Source organism: Colius striatus, chromosome 2, assembly GCF_028858725.1.
Source record: "Colius striatus isolate bColStr4 chromosome 2, bColStr4.1.hap1, whole genome shotgun sequence".
NCBI classification, from domain to species: domain Eukaryota; kingdom Metazoa; phylum Chordata; class Aves; order Coliiformes; family Coliidae; genus Colius; species Colius striatus.
Window position 1 is genome coordinate 87,897,284 of NC_084760.1, and position 14,078 is coordinate 87,911,361.

Consider the following 14,078-nt stretch of genomic DNA (forward strand, 5'->3'; position numbering starts at 1 on the left):
TCAGTAAACTCTGACCACCACAAAACTGTTCCCACCAGACATGGGCAAACAAACTTCTGTAATGTAAGGCTTTGCAAGGAGTAAGCATCACATTGAGCTGGAGGTCAGCTTCTTATACCTCGGAACAGGTAAAAAGTTTCCTATTACCTCATCTTTCAACAATCTGCTAAGAGACAAACCAAGACGGTGTTACACTCTTCAGTCTTTTAAACAAGTTCTGACCAATCTGGACTTTAATTTGGAGAGTCCATGGTTTAGTTCATCTCCCAGAGGAAGGTGTAATTTCATTTTAGATGGTTACACAAACAGCTAGAGAGCCAAAATCTTAGATTTAAAGTGAACAGTCAGTTCAGAAAAATCTGGATTCATTTTACACAAAAAGCTCAGAGGTAGACATTTCTTCATAAAGAGAGGTAAGAGGATTCTCTTTGGCTCTATTGTCACAAATCTCAATTTATTTAATAGAGTAAAACACAGAACATTACAGTATCAGAGTAAAAAACAAGGCAAATGATTGCAAACATACCCTGCAGGGACGTGCCAGCAATACTTATTGGATGGAATGATACAAGAAACTGAAGTTTGGCTCTGGAGTTTATATCCTATAATACTGAGCTGGTAAAGATATGAAATTGTGCCAAAAATCTGTAAGACTATTTAAGGCAAAGTAAAATATATTCATCTGCTTTTAAACAGCAACGGAATCTGCAGACAAAATATATGACAAGAAAAAAAGAGAACATTTTTTTCAGGCCCCCCTCAGAAATTAACATTCCCAGAAGAGGATTTCCCTGAAATACCCTCCTTTCTGATAAATCATAGTTCAGGTCATACAGCCTGGGGAAGATGACCCTTTCTTGCATCTCTCTTGACTTCCTCAAGGAAAACAGGCACCATTCAAAAGAATTAAGATAATGGAAGGAACCATTAGGAACTGTGGGCAATCAGGGAGGAAGAACATAATCTGTAACTGGCCTTTTTCATAGGCAACATGCATGATGAACGTTTCTGCCCCTAGAAACACAGACATCACCACTAATTAAACTAATGGCTGATTCCAACAAAATGGCAAAATTCAACACTTGCCATCCAGTCTTTTACTAGTCCTTTATAACTAGAAGTGGCTTGCTTCTTCTTGTACGTAATTTGATCGCTCAAACCCAGAAGTGACTACCTCATATAGAGACCTTTTAACTCATATATATGCATAGCACATCCACTACTTCAACATGAACTGTGAGTAGGCTATGAGTAGCTCAACACTGAATCACAGAGCTCTGAGGTATTTCTAGTACAGATAGCATGAAATATGATAGAGCCCAAACGTAGGGTTTCTATTCACCGTCTCCTTCTATGAAATGTGGTGTTTCCAGTGCATGTTTCTCAATCAAACCATCCCCAGGTCAGGTCCTGTGAATGGCTCAGAAGGCAGTAACCAGATATGTGCCTGCCGTTTGGACAGAAGGCAACACCAAGCAGAAGTGAAACAAGCTTTCAAATGCACTTTACTTACAGCAGCTCCATTCCTTCTGCCCCACTGACTAAAGATAAGACAGTGCATTAACACTTAATATCCAAGTGTAACTAGCCTTTCCATTTCCTCTCCCATATTCAAAAGAACAAGCACAATTCTTTGAAACATTATGTGTTCTGCTTCTTAGGTTAACTCAGCACTATGTCAGCAAATGACAAGTACAAGAACCAGTGCCAAAAAGATGCAGTTATTATGCATGGCTTCTGCAAGACCTTTACATATTTCTTGTGTTAAACTAGGAGTCTATTTTGCATCATCTTGATACAATTCTCATATTTTAGTTAATTTGAAACAGCATTGCAATGTAGTAAGCCATATGGGGTTTGGCTCTTTAATGGTAAGCCAACATTAAGCAGATAGTCAGACCAGTCACACTAAGGCTGCTGGAATTTCTATCGGAATGACGATTGTTCTCCTATAACAGAGCTGGGTTTGGCTGCTTTCTGGGCAGCACTGTCAGAAGCAGATCATTAAAGCTTAACACGTTCCCAAAAGTCATAAACTGAATCGAGTAGGCTGGAAAGTGGCCTATACACTTTCTATTTTTATCTAGCAATAAAAAACTTGGTTACTTTGGCCCAAATCCTGCAGCAGCTTGCCTTACGACAGCTCAGGGGGACCCTCCGCTGACAGGCCCAGGCGGACCGGCGTGCAGCACCGGGGCTTTGCGTACGCTCTCCTCCTCTGCTCCGCCAGAAAGTAGGCACCTGGCTAAGTATCGGGTTCTTCGCCGTAATCCCGAAACTCTAGACTTTAATTGAAAGGCTTTCACTTTCTGCCGGCCACTGGGCCCGGGCGGGTGCGCCGCCGCTAGAGGACGCTGCGGGCCCAAGCGGCCTCGGCCGTGCGGCTCCTCCCGAGAGTCGCATCCGGCGGCGTGGGGGGATGGCGAAGGGGAGCCGGCTCCCCTGCCCCGGGGCTGCCGAGCGACTCAATTAATGAACGCTGTCTCTCTCGCGGCTGAGGCACGCTCGGTGGGAGCGAGCACGCCGCTGCCCTCCCTGTAGATGGAGGTTTATACGTGGCTCTGCGTGGGCCGCGTACGTGCGGCTGCGGCTGTGAGGCGGCCCGGCCCTCAGCGCGCCCTCCCCCTGCCCCCGCGCGAGGCCCGCGGCTGGCCGCCCCTTACGGCCGCCGCCGCCTGAGGGGAAGGGGCTGCCCGCGGCGCGGCGCCCTGGCAGCCGGCTCCCGCTGCCCTGGGAAGCAGCGTGTGCCTGAGGGGACAATGTGCGTGGGAGAGGCGGTGGGTGCTGCCCGCCCACTCGCCTCGCCGCCGCGGCGCCCGCCGGCAAAAGCCGTGCCTTCCCGAGGGCTCGTAGGCAGACCCGGCCCAGTGAAGTCTTATGTGGGGGGGGTTGTGTCAGCGTGGACGCGGAGAGCGTCCACGAGTTGCACGTCGTCTCGGCGTGTCACTTCCAGGCATGCCGAACCCGCGCGGCTTTATGGTATGCACAGGGACTTCCCCTCGTTTCAGCAAGCCCAAATCCTGTAAATGAAAATTCTGACCCTGCTGGTTGTCTGGATGGAGAGTCCCTGAAGGCAATTTATAGACTGTCTTTCATGACTGACAAAATACGGTCATTGGGATTTTCTGCTGGCTTTCACGTATAGCCCGATGAGCAGCCTTTACTGGAGCAGAACGTAAAGATGACGGCGGTGACAGGCAGAAAAAAAGATCTGTCCATTGAGTCTGTTTCACTGCATGGATAAGAATAATACATTTTGGTCATTTGTATAACACTGAGCACTTGAACTCGTTCAAGCTATTTATTGCTATGTGCAAACACCGAATGAAAGCAGCGGACCGCAGAGTTACAATTACCAAAGACCCCTGAGCCAACACCTTTAACATATGTCCTCAGAGCACACACAGAAGTGCTAACTCAAATCCCCAAAACGGGATGGCTGTTTTAGCAAGCACTGACTTTTATAGCACAAGAGGATCGCAGAACATCAATCTTGCTGAAGTCATGTAACTGAAAACTCTTCACAGTCGTGCAGTTGCCCTATCAGCACCATTCCAGTGTAGCGCTGAGTAACAAGAACCTGAACAATTAGCTCTGCTGCTCAGCAAAGCTAACTATCCCATCCTGTCAATTCATCTGCATGGCTTCCCATACGGAGTTGATTTATTGCACACTGTTTTGTGTCACACACTCTTGGGTTTATATGTGCACTCGAAGAGCAGGCATGCACATTAATTTCAAAAGTAAGCAACTCCAAAGACGGTATGTATCGCAAATCATGTAAGTTCTCTGTAGCCAATTTAGTATAAAGATTGGGAGGCAGCTCGAGGAACAGTTTGATCTTCAATTTTTTCGATCAATAGTTTGATCATTTGCTTTGCTGATTCTGCTGTAGAACTGGTAACTTCTGGCAAGAAGGTGGTAATAAACATCTCTGAGGTCATCTTGGTGGGAATGGCCTTGACAACTTAAGCGGCATGGTCTTTGAAATAGTGAGCAAAGGAATGTGTAACTGGTTTTTGAAAGCAGGTATGTAAGTTCACTAACACAATGGTTAAGTAGATTTGGAAAAACGTTACTCGAAATGATTCTGTCTCAACTGGAGCAGAACATGTTTTATATCAGGTGCAGTTTCTTTTTTGAGCAGCTTTTATCTTAAATTTTTTAGTATTTTATGTCTACTTGTCCAAATATGTAGCCAACACTTCAAACACTGATCCTTCAGCCAATGCTTGGAGTTCTCTTAGAGAGGAACATAATGCTGGACTGTACTGATTGTACCTACTCACCAGAACAATATATATTTGGGGGCTGACCATCCAGAGCCTTGTCCTTCAAGTTTGGTGTAAACTAGGCATCACTTTTTGTGTGATTGTTCCAAATGCTTAACCAATACTATGTAGGTCAAGGGTTAAAAGAACCGATACTGACCAATTGATTTATTTTTTTTACATGATTATCACTTGAAAAAAAAATCAGAAAGAACTGAAATATAGCCTATGTAGTGGAAAAGTACACATGATTCACTATGAATGCTTAGTATTCCAAGCAACCTTTTTGAGAGCTAAACCTCACCTGAGAAAAACGTTAATCTTTTGGACCTCCCAGGAGAGTCCTTTGAAGCGTATTCCTGGATGTCATAGACTCACATCTCACCTGGGAGTCCTGCCTCAGTGTTGGAGAACCACTGTTCTCAACATGAAATGCTGTGGAAGACATTATTTTTCCACCACTGTACAACTGTAATTAAAAACTGTGTGAGGAAACTACAAAAAGCATTCAGTTCTGAATGACCTTATTCCATTGTATTGATGGTGGCAAACCTCTCTGCAGAGTGAATTGATGTATGGATGGACTGTCTATCCTGCCTGGTTCATGGGCTTCAAATGCCTTGTGCATGTTGTGCTCACACTACTGCAAATGCTAGTGTAGGGTTTTTAAAAGCTGAAAACAATTATGAAGGAGTAATCTTTTATGGAGTATCAAACTAGTACTTCTTTATCAAGTATCAACATAGAGGTGAAAATGATTTATCACTTAGTGCCTTCTCCTAAGGCATGAATTTCTTTAAAAATAAAGACAGGTGTGACATCCAAAGGGTCACAAAATGACTGAGATGATGCTACCAGAAAGAATATCTCCAAATACAAAATCTAAAAAGTCATCATTCTGCTCACGGAAAAAAAGCCCGTCAAAATCAGACATGAGTTCTTCTGATGATTTCTTTATCTTGTTTATTCCCCAAGGAAAGTGGAGGAGGAGAGGAGTCTTTTCAGGTTATTATGCCTGAATCAATAAAGTTCCAGAGAAATCGTGACCATTAAGAATGTAGTTCTGAGTAACCAACTTGTCTTCTTCATCTGCATGAACATGGTCAATTCAGGAAACAAGTGATAGCATCGTAACTGTCTATTATAATGGCCAAGAGTTCATCTGTTACTAAGGCATGTTAACAAGACAGCTGAGATTTGCATGCAGCTATCAAATGACAGGTAATCTGTCCTGTTTGTGTACACAAATGTTGGATGCCAAATGAGGGTGAAAGGGTCGTTGACAAAGTTTTCAGGAGCATGAGCTAACAACTCAAGGCACTTCCCTGCCTCTACTGCCATCTCTGTCATGGCAAATTCTCCTCTTTCAACTGTGCCATTCCTGCTCTTTGTTGACCCATTCTGTGAAGGGGGTCAAGCACCTGACACTCAAAAAAAGTCTCTTTTCATGCAAGGTTACTTTTCAGCCAACTACAGTTCACTGACTGGGCTTAATATGCAGCCCATCAGCATTGTGCTGGCACCACAGGGAGGGCAGCAATATGGGAGAAGGCTGGGGGTGAGCATGTAAAACCTGCCTTAGATGGGGTTGCCACCCAGAAAATTGTATGTATACCTACTGTCTCTAACAAAGGATTGCTATTAGTACTATTAGTGCTTTTTATACCTTACATCTGTACACTCTGAAACTATATAAGCAGTGCTAATATGGCATAAAATTCTAGCTTGAGTGGATTTCAGAGACAACCAAAGAACATTTTTTTTTCCTCTGTATATCTGAAGTCTCTGTCCTTTCCCTTCCTTTCACCACACTGAGCAGAGGCTGAACACCTTGGTTAAAACCTTGGCAGAAAGACAGTCCCAGATGACAAATCCCACTGACTTGGGGGGTTGGAGAGGAACAAGTTTCATTCCAGCACTTCTCAGTCTCTGAGTCCATAAAACAGATATAAGAATACTGCAATATCTTACCTTAGAGCATTAGTGGCCTTTGGAAGTAACCAAGGCACGTGGATGAGAACTGAAGTAAGCTTAAGCACAGGTATGTCCCTGTCTGTTTGGGCGATGAAGAACAGCATCCATGCGGTAACATCTTAATCTATGGCTGTTAAATTTGCCAATTTAACAATGCTGTTACTCAGCTGGAAGGTACCCACATGAACATCCCTACTGAAATCAACTTGTAAATTAGATAAATGTCATCCACACCCATTTAAAAATGCCTGTGTATTGCCAAGAGGGCATAAAGGGGGACGCAGGGGGTTGTTATAGGGAAAGAAACAGGTGTGATTGTTTATAGTATTAGTTAAGACTACAATTTTGAAATCAGCAAGGCAAATCATCCAGCGCTTGGCAACGTAGGCAGCTGTTTACAATTTCTCATAAGGTTTGAGAAAATCTAGACTGCAACGTGCAACTTCAGAACATGAATACGGATCCATGTACGCAGAGGTTTTGTGCTCTCACTGGGAGTATCAGCACTCAATTAAATGAAAATATTTATATTTACTAACAGCGATGCTGGGACAGTAAAGCAAGGCTTGTTTTGCAATCTAAGAAGATTCACTTTCATGCCAAATACACATGAATTAAACTCACCTCGTACAACTGAGAGGACTGAAGATTAAAAAGAAATCTACTCTGTTAAACTCCAGAGAAAAACCTCGGAGAACAAGCCCTTGGTTGCTAATTGAATGACATCAGAAAACAGCCATCAGCCGTATTCTGCCAATTTCCTAGACGCTGGAGAGTTTTGGTAAGAGTCTCATTAAATGATCTGTCATCAACTGAATATTAATCTCTCAGTATTTTATTACTCAGTCTTAAACAGGGCCTTCTGGAGGGCATGAATTATTGGCAATGGGAGGCAGTAATTACAAAGTTAGGTGCAGTGTAGAAAACATGACGAGTGAGTTAAAACAGCGTCTGGGGACCATTTAATATTGTGCTGGAAAAAATAGCATGCTGTAAAACCATTTCAGAGATATAACACAGGAATCTAGCTGCTGAACAACAAAAAGGAACCCTGAAGCAGAAAATTACATTTTTCATTTCCCTCATTAAGGCATAACCTTTCAAGCTACACTCCTTTAATGGAGCAGCACATCCTGCCTGTATAGATCATCTCAGGGGTGTGACGAGTTCCTTGGATGTGCTGCAGGACCAGACAATCTTTGAACATGCAGTAATCATCACTGTACATGATGTGCCATGTTCCACGGTCTGATGACAGGCTTGCTGAACTCAGTGGCAAGGAGGCTCCAAGTAAGAGCAGAGTTAAACTGAGGAAATATGAGCTATACGTGTACGTAACACTGACATAATTCTGTTGCAGTTACAAAAATATGTCAGTGAAGTGAAAACAAAATTGTGCTGAATTATTACAGTTGAAATATCCCAACCTGGGCCAAGCAGGTAATCTGTGTTCTTAAGAGACAGTAAGAGCTAAGTGTACTGGGGATCATCTGTCACAGTGTATGCCTGGCAAAAAGGTAAGTGGCTTTGGAAAGCATCACTGAATTATCAGGAAGCCTCAATCCTTGAAACACAGAACCGAACATTTCACGCTACGTGATGCAGGCTGATGTTCCCACAGTGTCACTGTTGCATGACAAAGCATGAGTAAGAGCAGAGTTTTGTTCAAGTTAACAGTTCTTGGAAAGACCAGGAAAGTACTGGAGGATTTCCCTGAATGGTTTACTCAGTGCAATGAATCCTTTGCCTAAAAGAACCTATAGTACATAAAATAGGCAGAGAGTGCTGCAAAGAATCATAGAATCATAGAATTGTTTCGGTTGGAAGAGGCTTTGAAGATCATCGAGTCCAACCTTTGCCACAGCCCTTTAACCTTATAAATGGCCAATAGCAATGTACCTTGCAAGCCATGGTAGACCTAAACGAAGAGCATTTGTTCACTAAACAGTATTTGAAAAGGCATAGCGTCATACAGGGGAAAAAAAGTCATTACTGTTATTATTAGGGAAATTGGAATGTTTCTAATAAAAAAAGCAAAGACTGCATATTGACTTGGGATAGATTATTACTGTCTTGCTGCTATTTTCAACATGCATTCAGTAACTGAATTATTGCTCTTTGAACTCTTGTTTAGGTATAAAACGAGCAAGAAACAGTGCAATGGGAATTTTATTAAGAAGTCATGCAACAGTTTAATATCCCTGTGTTATCCTTTATAGTAGTAAATTCACCAAGCTTGTGAGAGCAAACCGAGACAATGATAGCTGAGTCTCTCCATATTGCAACTGATGTCTTATGTTGCGATAAAAGTGAAATTGAAAACACATCATCTGTTTCGTCTTTTGAATCTGTAGAGCTGGTATTTTGAAAGTAAACTAATTTCCCTTTTCCAAACCATTACAAAAAATGACACTTGAATTCAAATAAATTATCTACAATTGGATGTTGTTTTCTGAATTTGTAGTTGGAAATGTAAAGAAAATAAATGGGAACAAATGACAAAGGAAAACCAATTAGTGAAAACTGTAGGAACTGTTTTTCGTATGAATCCAGCAGGATATTTACAGTTTTGCAAAATACCAATCAAATTAATATCAATAGCTTATAGTCTAAGAATTTATGGGGAAAATATTTTGATCACATAGTTTCTTAAAACGATGGTAAAAATACGGATGTGTTCACACACGAGTGTCATTTAGAATTGCTCATAGCTTGAGCAGTCATGTAACTTTACAGCTCACATATCCCCATTTATATTCTTCTACTTCAGTAGCATCCACAATTAGATCCTGTCAATGCTGAAAGCTGCTTTGCATGGGCTGACCTCACTGACTGCTCAAGACTTCTTGAATTATCTGAAACTCCAGATCGAAGTGTGGAAGCAGCAGCAGGACAGAAGCTCAAACCAAGGTGTTTTATTCATCTGGAAAAAAGGGATTTCTGTTATCTAAGCAACACAAAGTCGTTGTCATTAATTTCCTCACCTGTGTGATCAAAAAGTCTTTTTCAAATTTGATGGCTCTTGGCCATTAATCAGGTCCTTAAACCCAGCTGATGGGTCACCTACCCCTAGGAAGGCGAGAGCAAGGCCACGTAACCTCTCAGTGCACTGACAGAACGGGTCCTGAGTCCATACTGGAACTCAGAAACAAATGGGATGACCAGAATTTATAAGGGAAATTTCTGGACTATGTACTATTGTAATTTACAGTAAAAAAGAAAGAAAAAATATTCATCTCTAGAGATTATTTACCTCGCAACCTTATAGTGCACTTGGAAATTACTGTACCCTAAAACAGCTCTGATAAGCAAAGATGAAACTCAAATAGCTAAAAGGGAACTAGCAGATCTGATGCTTAGTATCAAATCCCTTTTTAAAAGCCTCTGCTCTTAAAGACATCCTGTTTATCTATTTAATCAATGAACTGGATGTAAGAGAGACAAAAAAAAAATGCTTGTCGTCCTGTGTTAAATGCATATTTGTGAAGTTGGAGCAACTCAACTAAACAGTTTGTGAAATTTCCCAAATTCCTTTGTTTCAATTTCTCTGTGAACAGCTCTCTGATTTTTTCTGGGACCGTGGTTCAGTGACAGGCAATTAGAAAAAGAAAATTCCCTCTCTTCTCTGCTCTTTACTTAGCTGGATGTTGTCAAAGACTTCAATTTGGTAGGACACTCTGCCTCAGATAAAACCTTAACTCTCCATGTTAACTCTCCTCTAAAATGTGCTTCTGGATATGAGTTTCGAGGGCCTCAAGGGGCTATTTTTATTTGGTTTGTTTTACTTTAAGACCTTCTTACTTTTTAAGGACAGTTGCAGACCTTCTCCAAAGAGCATAACATCATGGGACAGGAGGAAATATTTTGTATCACCAGTGAACTCAATTGTTCTCATATCCAATAATCAAGCTTCATCCTAATGTGTGAAACTAATGTGTACGCGCCTACACCTAAAATTCCTCTCATACACTATTTCTGTTGAAAGGGTATTTCTGAATATCTTTTTTTTTCTGACAGTCAGAAACTTCTTCACATACACAGCTCAAAAATATGTACAAATTATACCTACTTATTCTTCTAACAACAGTACTTCTTACCTACAATAGGTCTTTCCTCTATATGGTCTTTGCTGTGCTTTAATTACAAAGACAACCACCCTACCACTCCTCAGACTTCATTTGTCTAAAATAAAGTCTCAAAAAACCAAAAAGGATAGATTCCTGATCACTATGCATCTGAGTTCCCATTTAACTTCCTTTTTTCCCCCACTGCATTGGTGCCTCAGCATCAGTTACTGACTAATATCCCTTTGCTTGTTCATTCCATTGCCATTTCCAATTGATGAGTCCCCACCTTGTGACACAAGTTCCTGTTAATAGTTCTTCAGGTGTGTGACTGTATACTTTGCATCACGACAGGATGCTAGATAACCTCATCAAGGTTCCCTTTCCCACAAAACATTGGACCCTGTGATCTTTTGAGGTCCCTGGGTTGTTCTATGATTCTCTGATTAATTATCATGGCATTTCTGTTCTCTTCTGCAAGGTTATGCAGTTTCTTTTGCATGATATTTCAATCATCTCCTGTACAAAATATTCCTTTGTATCCAAAGTCCCTCCCAAAGATACTACATGAGAGTGGTCTGCAATCAGTTCTTGAGAACCTCCTCTTACAAATCACTATTCAGCCCGATAGCTCCCTTTTCAAAACAAACTATGCCATTTTCCTTCATCTAGTTCTCTGGTTATTTTTCCATTCTTGTACAATTACACATCATCCGCGGCTGAAGTAATTGTATCTTGCACAGCATTGCATCAAATGTTTAAGAAGTCTTGTTGCTTATTCCTTATCCTCAAGGATAACTAAGACAGGTAGCATATCAGCATTCTCAAAATTTACTTTTACCGTGAGAAGACAAATCCTCATAGTTTGCCTATTCCAAGAGAGATCTCTTATGACTCTTGCTTAGGATCTCAAGAGTTTTGACATTTTAGTAGTTTAGAAGAATGAGAACCTGACAAGAAGTTAATTATCATACAGTTAAAGAAGAAAGTTCTTCCACATAATTGGAGACATCTATCCATAACGGAGTTGTGTGATACTGAAGCACAGTAGCCAACCAATACTGACTCCTCAAATGAATGTTTTCATTCTGTACTCAGACAGCCCTTTGTGGTTTAGATTATCCACTTCTAAAGAGAACTATAATGATTCCCTTACAGCAGGCCAAACATGTAACTAGTAGAGAACAGATTATTTGCAAAAGCTCTGCCAGCTGTTTCCAGAATAGTCAAGCCCTTACATTTGATGTCATGGTTTAAAAATTCTACAGTGGAAGAAAAAAAATCCTACTCTATTCTTATGGATTTTTTCCATAGGAACTCTCTGGGGGAAAAAAAACTCAAAGGAGTACCAGAAAATGAGCACACAATCCCACAGCTGGTGGTTACTATGGTTTCCTTAGTAAAAATGACCCACTTCAAGTTAGCCCTGTAGTTATTCTTGAGTTAAATATTACCCAATCGAGTAAGCATAGTGCCACATGTCCTCTGAAGCAGCTGTAGGACGGTTTCTGCTTCCAGTGAAATCAACGTAAACCCCTGGTTCCTGCCAAGAATAGATCCAAATTCTTTCACTCCCTTGTGGATGCGTGCCCACACTGCATGCTGTATGTATACTTCAAACTTTTCTTCAATGACCACTTGACAGTAACCCAGGGTTTACAAACAGAAAACTCCTACTTTCCTATAAAGGGAGTAACAGTAGTGTGTAACAGTAAATAAACCCACCCCTTCTCCTTCTTATCAGACGTGCTTCCTTCCTGTGACAGGAATTACATCACCGCAGTGATGGGAAGAAGAGAAAAGGGATTTTTTTTCTTTAATGGTTGTTTTATCTATCACTTTCACTGAGGCAGAAATTCTAGACTGATTCACTGATGGAAACCTCAAATGCCATGCAGCAAAGCACTCATCTATGCAGAGGAAACAGTATGGGTTTTATAGGCTAGGGTAAAGGTTTTGTCACTTTTAAGTACATTCTAAAAGACTGCACAGACACCTTCCCTAATATTCAACTGGCAAAATTAGACACGCACAAAAGCCTTTAATCATGTACAAGACGTAGCAGTGAAGTTCCATTTCTGTGTGCTCCTACAGATTAGCTTTGTTCCTCTAATGTCAATAGCATAAAGTGATGTTGTCACTGAGCTGCATAGAAACAGAAGGAAACAGGAAGGAAAAAAAGTGGTGTTTGAAGTAAAATGATGAGGGCACACAAAGGCAAAGGGCAAACGCAGGTGAGATCAGCAGGTATTACAGAAGGAGCAGCAGAGGACAGCAACAGGTACCAGGCAAAAGAACAGAAAGTCTGTAGATAGGCTGTTTAAAATGTGTTCATGAAAAAGTGTATTTTTAGCAAGATTGTGGATGAGTATATGAAGATGCTTCTAAATGTTCACAGACATGTGCAAAGCATCAGTGGGAAGGAGCAGGGCTTTCTAATCAGTTGTCTTGAGGTGTAACAGCTGATCTTTGTTACGGTCACACTAGCAGCTTTGAGAAGCTTGACTTTGTCTTTCTGTTGATATTTTTTTTTACCTTTGGTAGCTAAAATGATCTTTTCAAAATACGATCAATTTAAATCTGACACAACAACAACTAAAAGAAATGAATAACCAAATAACCACTGAATTGGACCCAGTCTGCTCCAGAAATTAATACTTTTATCTGTGGGTAAGTTTGCACTGAGCAGTTCGCTTTCTTGTTAGTCTGAGAAAATGCAAAAAAGGAAATCCATGCTAACTAAATCCAGACAAACTGTAACCTTCAATATGAACCTAAGAGGCAAAACCCAGCTTTCTTGGCAACCCTCATCTGCATTACGCATCCACAAACAAGGCTGCGATTCACAGTACTCCTCACGTGAAACACCATCTGAACACAGAAAAGATCTTCCCTATATACCTGTGACCGAAAACCACACGAATGAAACACGGACCACAAGTTTCCCACAAGGGAACAAGTCCAACACATTGGAAGTTTTCTGAAACTCAAATACATCACATGGTATTTTAGCCATATATAGGTATGAAGCGTCTTTTGAGGTGGTGTAACACCCAGCTGCAAAAGGAGGGGTTTGGATTGGAAAAAGAACTTTCTGTTGCTTCCTTAACAAATGAGTCTTTTCCTTTCTGTTCTCCTTTCTGGTTCCTTATTCATGTAAGAATTATCCCAGGCTCCAGAACATGCTTTTGGTTTTGAAACTCTCTGTAAATCGATATCCTTATGAACTGCTCCTGCAAACAGAGTCATCATCCTGTATGAGTGTCATTTGCTTAGGGGTACACAAGCCTGTGCTTTAACAGTTCATCGTCCCTTTCAACCCATGATTCAGCTATGACATTAATTCTATAAATATATCAGAATGTTGGCTTTATTCGCCTTGGGACACTGATTTTGATCACTTCTTTTACTTTGGGTTCCCAACTGCCTTTGAACATTAGCCACACAATGGACTGTTTGTGAGAGATGCCTTGGTTAATCAAACAGAAGAACGATGGGTAAGGCGTTGTGGAGAGAGCCCTGGGAAAATGAGTGGTGCAATAGATGCAGGAGGAAGAAGCAGCCCAGGGCCTGGAGGGTTCAAAGCCCACTGTTACTAATGGACATGATACCTGGGCCGGAGCTACAACCTCCAGTTGCGGGAAGGAACTGGTGGCAGCCAGTGCTTCTGCAGGGCTCCCGGCCCTCCCATGGAATAGCAGCATCACTCTGGACTTGGGCTGCTGTTGGCAGCACACAACGATGCTGTGAATTCAGCTGTCTTCTCCTG